This window comes from Leptonychotes weddellii, chromosome 12, assembly GCF_054177405.1.
Source record: "Leptonychotes weddellii isolate Sample4059 chromosome 12, ASM5417740v2, whole genome shotgun sequence".
NCBI lineage: Eukaryota > Metazoa > Chordata > Mammalia > Carnivora > Phocidae > Leptonychotes > Leptonychotes weddellii.
Window position 1 is genome coordinate 91870417 of NC_138380.1, and position 7849 is coordinate 91878265.

Here is a 7849-nt window from a genome sequence, read left to right on the forward strand (position 1 = left end):
GCAGATAGTGATTTTTCAAAGATGGGAGCCCTGATTCCTTGCACGGCCTTGCCTGGTGTCCCGTAGAGTGGTACACGGGGGACCGCCGAGCTCCGTGGGCCTGCCTGGCTGGCCACCACCACCCTGTAGGCGCCGGTCTGTAACTTCCCCTATTTCCAGAGACATTTTTTTTGTTTTGTTTTATTTTTGCTTTATGTTTATTGGTCACATGTTCCCTCCTGCATTCATTGGGCTTTGATATACAGGTGCGTGTCGTGAGCAGGTGTTCCTGTTTCCAGGGGGTGTCGGTCAGGGCAGGGAAGCCGGCCACTGGGTCAGCGGTGCTGGACAGTGAGGGGCTGTGTGTGGGGAGGGGGTCCAGGCCGGGAGAGGGTCGGTGCCAGGAGACGGGGCCCCGCCCCAGGCGAGTGTATGAGTCAGCCTCCTGCTGGAGTGATGTATGTCCCAGACGAATGAATGACCGTGTGTCATGTTCTCTGAGAACTTCGGAAGATAAGCAACAGTTATAAATAGTCTGCATGGCAAGAGTCAAGGTCATGCTGCCACCCACAAGGACGGTTAGATCCCTGGGGGTCTGTCCCTTCCTGTGCATGTTTTTACTTGAGGAGGGGGGTACGAGGGGCCCTGGGGGAGGAGAGCTGAATCTCACTGGCAGGTGCCAGGATCCTGGCCTCCCAGGACCGCACGAGGCCAGGGTGACTCCCTCACCCGCTGATAGCCCTGTCTGCCCAGGGACGGTCCGTGGTCCTGGAGTGTGAGAGCCTGCCCCATGCCGGCCTGTTCTGAGCACCCACACTCTTCCTATCTCCCCCGCTCAGATGGGGAGGCCGAGCCCTGGGGCCACTCATCTGCTTTCTGTCCCACTTGTGGAAAGAGTTCTAGAAAAGGCGGTCCACTTTGTAAGGAATATGAGCGCTGGGTGTGGTGGTGGGGGCAGCCTGAAGACCACCAGGCAGGGCCCCCATGTCCTTGTCGTGGCCGGGAGGGGCTCCCGCTAGCTCCCAAGTTCCTAGCCTTGGAGTCCACTGGTCGTTTGAAATCGAAGAGGATATTCTGTGCATGAGCACAGGGCGTTTCTCTTAGGGGAGGCTCCAGGGTTTGCAGGAAATCCTGTGAAAGGAGTTGGACTCTAGAAAAGTGAAGAAAAATCTGGATTCTCTTAACTGCAGGTCTTGTCTGACTTTGATGCTAGAACTCTGGGGCTGTGAGCGGTGTCAGACAGGTGCAGCTCTGGGGTCGAGCCTGAGTGGACATTGGGTGGAGTTTTCCTGGGAAGCCACCTGCTTACCCTGTGTCTTCTCATTGTAGGTGGTGAGTCACCGCTGTGTGCAGGTGTACCTGGGACAGGTGAGTCCTCGCTGTTCCCTGGGGTCCCGGCTTGTCATGCGGGACTGTCTCTGTCTTGATGTGGGACCCTCTTTGGGGCTGTCAGGCTCCCTCTGGGCCTCAGACAGGACCCCCACCACTCACAGAGCCTCTGCACGGACCCTGGGCCTCAGGTACTCACCCTCGCACGCTTTCCCTAGTGACCAGAGCCATGCCTGCCTTTCAGATGCCCAACGTCAGGGGTCCCTGTGCTCAGCCTAGGTTTCCTTCTCTGTGACAGGAGATGTCTCAGTCCATTTTCTTAGGGGCATCTGTGTGTGTTGCGGTCCCGTGGCTCCCGTGTCGCAGGGCGTCTGTGTGGAGCGTGGTCCCGTGGCTCCCATGTGGCAGGGTGTCTGTGTGGATTGTGGTACTGTGGCTCCCGTGTCGCAGGGCGTCTCTGTGGAGTGTGGTCCCGTGGCTCCCGTGTCGCAGGGCATCTGTGTGTCGCAGTCCCGTGGCTCCCATGTCACAGGGCGTCTGTATGGAGCGTGGTCCCGTGGCTCCCGTATCACAGGGCATCTGTGTGTCGCAGTCCTGTGGCTCCCATGTCACAGGGCGTCTGTGTGGAGTGTGGTCTCGTGGCTCCCGTGTCACAGGGCATCTGTGTGGAGCGTGGTCTCGTGGCTCCCATGTGGCAGGGTGTCTGTGTGGATTTGGTACTGTGGCTCCCGTGTCGCAGGGCGTCTGTGTGGAGTGTGGTCCCGTGGCTCCTGTGTTGCAGGGCATCTGTGTGGAGTGTGGTCCCGTGGCTCCCATGTCGCAGGGCGTCTGTGTGGAGCGTGGTCCCGTGGCTCCCATGTGGCAGGGTGTCTGTGTGGATTGTGGTACTGTGGCTCCCGTGTCACAGGGCGTCTGTGTGGAGCGTGGTCCCGTGTCTCCCGTGTCACAGGGCATCTGTGGAGGTAGGTCTCACGAACACCTTCCCCAAGGAGGCCTTGCTCATAAATGGGAAAGTGACCAGCAGCGTTCGGATGGCAGGTGCCCTTTGGCCAGTCCACGCATCCCTGGGCCCCGTGTCCTCTGTGTGCCCGTGGCCCTCCCACTCCGTGCTGTCTCATGCTCGTGGTGACTCATCAGTCTTCAGGTGTGGGAGCAGGCGGCCTCCTTCCCGTCCGCCTCAGGCTGTTGGCTGTGGGCCATGAGCACCCCCTTCTGTGCATCTGACCCAGCCGCCGTCTGCTCCGTCCGGCTCCGGGGCCTCTCCCCTACGGGGCGTTCACCAGCTCTGCAGGTGTCCCGAGGGCCGGGAGCCCTTCCAAGAGGTTCTGGAAGAGCCTCACCTCGGCTCCTTCCCACTGTGAGCTGCCGGGTCTGTTCCTGGGGCAGATTGGCGCCGCTCTGGAGGGCAGCTTTGTCTGGCTTTTTCTGGCTCTGCCCGTCGATGCGGCATTGAGGATCGAGAAGCATGTCCGTGGCTTTGTTGTCTGTTGGTGTCACGCCGGGACGGCCCCTGTGGAGCAGGGTCTGCTGGGTCACGACAGGGAGGTGCTTCGGTTTTTCCGGGTAGCGGATCACTTGTGATGGGAGCGGCGGTCGGGTCCTCCCAGGCCGAGTTGTGCCTCTGTTCGCAGTGTTTCTGCAGATGCGCGTGTGCATGCGTATCAACCACGTGTGCTCACACGCACACACGGGTGCAGAGCATGTTGGTGATTCCGAGCTCGGCGCCAGCGTCAGGTCGGGGTCCATCCAGGTGACGATACCTGGAGACCTGTGTGACCTCGCACGGAGCCCTCTTGCACCTGGGCCCCACTTGCCTCCTCCGTCCGTGGGGACGCTGCCACCTCGCCGGTGGGTGCCGTGAGGAGCAGATGGAATAGCGCGTGGACGGTGTGGGCGCTGGCCACGGCACCGGGTGAGGAAGAGCCTTATTCTTCGCTGGGCGGATGTGAGGGGGCAGTCGAGGTCCCCCGGTGCCCGCGGCCTGCGCCGGTTTGTTTGGTTTTAACCATTGTTCTCTTGCCATCTGGTCGGGGAGAACCGGTTTGATCGGTTCCAGAGCGCGCCATATGCTCTGCGAGGGTGAAGGTGCCGGGACGGACCCCCAGGGGACCTGTTCCTCCTGAGCCCCCGCCCCGGGACACGGCGCGGGAGCCCCAGCCAGCAGGGGGCTTGCGGGCCTGCTTGTGGCCGGCCTCACGGAGGGCTGAACGTCCGTCCAGCACCAACTGGTGCTTCAGGCAGAGCGTCGCTGGGGCCTTCTGTCCTGTCCTTCCTTGCCTGTCTGTCCATCCAGGAGGGCACATTCATACCAGCGCAGGAGCGGACCCGCATTGGTGCAGGTGTGGCTTTCAGGGGGACACCCTTCAACCCGGCGGGTGTGGACTCCCCGCGTGGCCAGGGGTCCCGGGCAGCACACAGCGGCCTCGCGAGCAGCCAGCGTGGCGGCCCTGCATCGGAGAAGTTCACTCTTTGAGAGTGGCCTCCGTCCTTGCAAGAGGCCGTGTCCCCACCTGGCGGTGGCCGTGCGTGTGGGCGCTCCAGGCTGCACAGAGCCCTCACCTGGCTGCCGGCGCTCAACCCCGGCTTGTTTCTGCGTGGCTGTTGTGGTTTCTCCCGCTGGAGGAGGCGTGGCCTAGACTCGCTTCTGAAATTCGAGTCGCCTGTTCAGGGAGCTCCTCTGGGCTGTACTCTTTGTTTAATGAAGGTGAAGACAATGGGTGGTTTCTGATGCAGGTGACATTAGGCGTCAGGTTACACAGACCGAGGCCAGAGTTTCCAGACTGGGCCCTGTGAGCTGCACCTGGGCGTGCGCGTGGGTCGTTGGGACCTTGTTCAGCCTTGGTTTGCTTAAACTCACTAAGCTGGAGGAAGTGATCATGAGTGGTGAGGTTAACACAAGGGCACTGTGACTGTTGAGGGCACATTCCTTACTGGGGGCCGTGACGGGGTCTCCCAAAGGCATTGGATTATTTCCGAAAGACTGCCCACCGAATGGGACACTTGGAGGTTTGAGATGGATGGAAACGAATCCCCTTTAACGGTACTCCCTTTACCTGACTGCAGAATTAGGTAGCGAAGACAGAGTTCAGGCTTTCCACCTGTCAAATATTGGGTGGGGGGGCCTGGCCTAGAAGGTTCAGCGGGGCGCCTGGAGTAGCCCGGCCTCTGCCGCCGGCTCCGGTCCACGGCGGCCTCTGTGCGAATTGCTTGTCCTCAGTAAGTGCAGCTCTTTGGTTGGGTGCGGAGTATTCCTGCTCATGGACTGTTCCCACGCTGCGGGACCTAACAGAACACAGATGCAGATCTGCCCCAGCACAGCAGGGTCTTAGCCGAGTGATTGCTTCTGTTTCTGGAGGTCACAAACTCCGGGTGCTGTGTCTGCACCCACAGCTGGCCTGCCCGGGTCTGAGCATCTCACACGAGATGCTTCACCTTGTCCCAGTGACGTTCCCTTGCTTCAGGCAGCAGAGACTTGCAAACATCCTTGTTCTATAACCCTCCGATCTTCAGGAAGCAGAGAAAAGTCTCAGGAGTCCTGCCAGATCGTAGTCGAGCCTTCCACTTGTGCAAACCTAACACCTATGGTTTTGGTAAAAGCCAAGTGAGACCCAGAAATAAAAACATACACGATGCTGCATTCCCAGACTTTCACCTTGAAACTTCAGTGATCCAAGAGCCATACTCTGGTTCAGCAATGGGGCCTCAGAGGAGCCCCCGGAGGATCCCCTTTTAAAAGGACATGTGGAATGGATGGCGCAAGGGAAACCGAGACCTGGTGAGCACACCAGGAATCGGGCCAGGGCAGGCCAGGACCGCACAGATGGACAGGGGGCGGGTGTGAGGCTGGCGCTTCTGGTGTCCTCATCCTATCCCTAAGGTTGCTGGAGCACCTGCCATTGCTCCTCAGAACCTCAGGCTGCCTTTCCCTGGTGCTGCGTCAGTGGCCGTGCCTGGCTCTGTGTCTTCTCAGCAAGCACAGAGGCAGAGGGTCCCAGTGTTATGACTTGAGGCAGAGTGGGGAGTGTTCAAGAAACGCTGAATGCACCCGAGTGGAGCCGTGTTTCCGAGGTTCCCTGTGGCCCCGATCTGGATGCAGGCTGGGCTCCTGGCGCCAGGGCAGAGCTGGTCACTGCTCTGCTTCCCTCGGTCCTCAGGGTCCTTTGTGAAGGTTGGGATCTGAATTAAGGTGTGCGGGCCCCGGGTGATGGCGTTGGAAGCCAGGATCCCAAACTCCGCTCAGATTCCCCTTCTCTTAATGGTGCATTTCACCCCCTCTGACGACCTGCTCTTGAAGGGAGTGAAGCAAGTGTGGATGGGGGCAGCCCCTGGGCCGCTTTCACGCACCGATCCCAACGGGCTTCTGAGATGCGGCACAGACATGGAGTGGACACCTGCGGGGTGGGGGTGATGCCCCGTGTGCTGCCCAGATTCCCATCTGCCAGAAACCCGGGATATGGCTGAGTTTGGAATGCGGATGCGGGGAGGGAGGTCAGGCTGGACTCGTGTCCTTGCGAGCAGAGCGGAGGATGTGGCTTAGGGACGGGAGGCAGCGGCTGGAGAGGGGACCCTCCCGCAGCCTCCCGAGGGCTCGCGGCCCCGCGGCCTTCGTGTCTGCGTGGCTTCCCAGGGGAGCAGTGCATGGGGTCCCTCTCTCTACCTCTTTCATGTTGCTTAGCATGCCTGCCTCAGCCCCCCACTGCCTCCCCCGGCACTTCTGGGACTGGGTCCGGCCACAGACCTGTGATGGGGCCATCCTGGGGCATAAGCGCACTCAGTGGCGCTCGGCGGGGCTGGCCGTGGCCTCTGGGCCCTGACACAGACCCACGGGCCGGACAGACATAGCAGACGTGCAGAGGAATGGGGGAGGCTGTTTGTGGAAATTGTTTGAAGGAGGCGCTCTGGTTCTGAGGGGGCTTGGGGATCGGGCAGGGCTGGGAACCCAAGGCCCCCGGAGCTTTCCAGGGAAGGCCTTCGAAGCCTGCGCTGCTGACCGGGTTGGGGGGGACCCTCTTGCGTTGACCTTTGCCCCAGGCCTCTGCCGCTGCGGAGAGAGCCTCCCCTGGGCCATCTCCAAAACCTGGTGCGTAGGTAGATTTCTCCGGAAATCCGGGGCCCCTGCCCCACCCCGTTCTAACCACAGGCCAGACTTTGGTCCACACTTGCTTTGATTTCACCGTTCCCTCCTGCACCTAAAATAACATGCGGGCCTTCAGCTTTTTCAACCTTGGCAGGGAGAGACTGCCCTCGTTTCTGGGAAAGGCGGTCCGGTGTGCGTCTCCCACGTGGGAGCTGCAGGTGGACAAACAGGAGCCTCGGTTCACAGACCCTTTGAGAAAGAGGGGCGGCCCTCCACGAATTAAGAGAAAACCCCCCCTCCCGTGCTGAGCCTCACCCGGTAAGCCTGGATTGGAAGCAGGGCCGAGCTAGATGTTGCTGGTGGGCCAGGCCACAGGTGAGGGACACACAGCAGGGGCCAGGTTGGCCTGGTGTCAGCTACCTCCGGCGGGGGGCCTGGTGTCAGCTACCTCCGGCGGGGAGCCTGGCTAATGATTAACAGCCATGCTGGCTGCGGGCCGGTCACCCTGGTGAAGGCTGGTCCGTGTCTGTTCCTTGGCATGTCCACGGCCAGCCGCGTGGTGCACACAGGCTCAGGGAGCTGAGCACCCACCACCCGGGCCTCTGACTGTGTGGTGGGCTTGGGGCTGCCGCTCGGGCTTGACGGAGGAGCCCCCAGCCAGCGTTCACCGCACTCTAGGCATCTCCCAGGCAAGGGCCGTGGCAAATGTTTTCCAGTGAATGAATGTCCCCAGGTCCAAAGACTGGAATCTGCCACAGAGAAAGTTCTGGTAGCGTGCCATTTTTTTCCCGCTCTGGTGGCGTGGATTTTATAGCAATCACAGGTTGTGAATGTGGGGAGGACCCTTGAAGCCTGTGGGTATGTGGGAATCGGGGGGACATCGCAGTTAACTGTGGCAGAGGAAGCTGAGCCCTTATTTTTTAATGCCCTGAGTTAGAACAGAGTTTGTGTCAGGAGAGACGTCGTTCTGATAGGGCTTCTGTTGCCTGAGTGCATTTTTTTTTTTTTTTAAGATTTTATTTATTTAGGGGCGCCTGGGTGGCTCAGTTGGTTAAGCGACTGCCTTCGGCTCAGGTCATGATCCCAGGGTCCTGGATCGAGCCCCGCGCTGGGCTCTGCATTCAGCATGGAGTCTGCTTAAGACTCCCTCTGCCTCTCCTTCCCTCTCTCTCTCATTCTCTCGAATAAATAAAAAAATTTTCAATTAAAAAATATAAAAATAGGGCGCCTGGGTGGCTCAGTTGGTTAAGCGACTGCCTTCGGCTCAGGTCATGATCCCAGGGTCCTGGATCGAGCCCCGCATCGGGCTCCCTGCTCAGTGGGGAGCCTGCTTCTCCCTCTCCCTCTCCCCCTGCTTGTGTTCCCTCTCTCGCTGGGTCTCTCTCTGTCAAATAAATAAATAAAATCTTTTTTTTGAGGGAGAGGGAGAAGCAGGCTCCCCGCAGAGCAGGGAGCCCGATGCGG

General features: G+C 60.1%; 1 protein-coding gene across 1 annotated transcript in view; it reads left to right on the plus strand.

The window, feature by feature from the left end:
• Positions 1 to 7849, plus strand: part of TNS3 (tensin 3) — a 416462-nt gene that overhangs the window by 44414 nt on the left and 364199 nt on the right. The window contains exon 4 of the mRNA XM_081799720.1: positions 1309 to 1347. The gene's annotated coding sequence lies outside the window, so the exon portion shown is untranslated. The remainder of the gene's footprint in view (positions 1 to 1308; positions 1348 to 7849) is intronic.